The following is a 1,823-nucleotide window of genomic DNA, read 5'->3' as shown; positions in this document are numbered from 1 at the left end:
GCCGTTCGAAAGAACATTACGACCTGCGTCATCGTGCAGTGACTTACTCTCCAGGAGACTTTGTCTGGCTGTGGACGACAATCCGCAAAAGAGGGTTGTGTGAGAAATTCATGTACAAGCACGATGGCCCCTTCGTCGTGTTGGACCAACTGACTGACGTGAATTACGTCGTCGCCAAAGTGACGACGGATAAACGCCGTTCCCGCAAGACACATGTTGTTCATGTGGCTCGCTTTAAGCGCTGCCATCGCCGATCTACCTAACTTTCTTGGGGACGAGAATTATCTGCACCCGGGGAAATTGTTACACCGCGGAGTTCGATGAAGAAGAGGAGAGAGGCACGCGCAATTTGATCTGGGCTCTGGGCCGTCGGCGACCAGCTTTCATCCACCGAGATTTCACCTGTATTAAAGCCATTTCATCCGCTACAATATCATGAGAAGCTAAAGTGACAACATACAACCTGACTTATTCCTTTCTGTACCTCAACTGCTTGTCTGCCTCTTATCCTTTGCCTTGCAGTTATTCCTCTATTATCAGAGTAAACTTTATTTGGCAACGGTAGCATATCATGACCGATATCTCCACTTCTAAGTGCGGTCCACAGGAGCCCCGTATTTACATTTTAGTAGGCACCGCTTACGTCCAGTTTTCACCGCTGCTCGGCAAGCGGTGCCAGCCGTCAAGAGACTCCAGACTAGAAGCGTTTGTCCAAGTTTCTCGGGCGTCTGGGTTACTGCTATTTAATACTTCTAAAACATATTTAAGTTCATCTATTGTGCAACACCTGCCACGTGCATAATAAATGCCTTATTAAAAATGATCAGATGTTCTCAAGTCGGACAGTCGGAGCTCATCATCTGCGTATGCTGAGCCGGGCTGAAAAAATACCGCGAAAGTTAACGTAAAAAGTCGCTCGCGGTTTTGTGCGGCGCGGTCCCCGAATATTAAACTGCGAGATTTCTCGAAAAAAAAACATTTCAATTAAAAAAACCCTGATATTTCCTAGAGATGTTTAATTTTGGGTCCTATGCACGACCAGCTTTCACCAATTACGTTTGGCCTAACTTTCAACACACAGTAGATGCGGTTAGCCATCCGTCGCCGTTGCACGCACCAGATTTCTCGGGGAGCATTTCACTCTTGGGATGTGTCAGAGCAGGCTGTCAAGCTTTCCAGGCAAGAAAGTTAAGAGGAGCTATATGGGGCAACTCATAAAGGGCGCAAAATACACCCAGGGAAATAGATTGGGCTATTGGCGATGCATTTGTCTACCGCTGGACGCAGTGGCACAACTGCCTGAGTGTTTAGTTATCCAACGCTTGCAGTTTATTCATGGCAGATTTTTCGATTTCTCAACTTCTCGAACAAAACCAGGTTTTACGTGAATACCACTCAGAGCCTTTCCTTACCGCACGGACTATGTACGTCTTGCTTCTATTAAACCGTGGGTGCTAAGCTCTTATATTTCTGCATGGAAACAGATTAAGGGCGTCGCTGTAGGGTTTGCAGCGTCCAGTGTTGTGGTCCAGCACGTCTTGCTCTTTCATTCCGATATTACGTCTATCCCCTGGAAATCGTGATTAACACGAGGGCACTAGGAAAAAAGTTTGCATAGCACCAATGATGCCGACTTCGTTTTTTTTACAAAAGAGGTATACAAAGCGACCGTGATCTAAAGGAAAATTCATGCCCCTTATACCGTCCACCTTGCTCAAGACACGCACCGAAGAAAAAGACACTCCGTATTACATCTTCTATAACATATTTTATTAAGAACAGTAAGGAAACAGGAAGAATCAAGGGAGGTCCTTTGCTTTGTT

Source organism: Amblyomma americanum, chromosome 2, assembly GCF_052857255.1.
Source record: "Amblyomma americanum isolate KBUSLIRL-KWMA chromosome 2, ASM5285725v1, whole genome shotgun sequence".
In the NCBI taxonomy this organism is placed as follows: Eukaryota; Metazoa; Arthropoda; class Arachnida; order Ixodida; family Ixodidae; genus Amblyomma; species Amblyomma americanum.
This window is presented reverse-complemented; position numbering follows the sequence as displayed.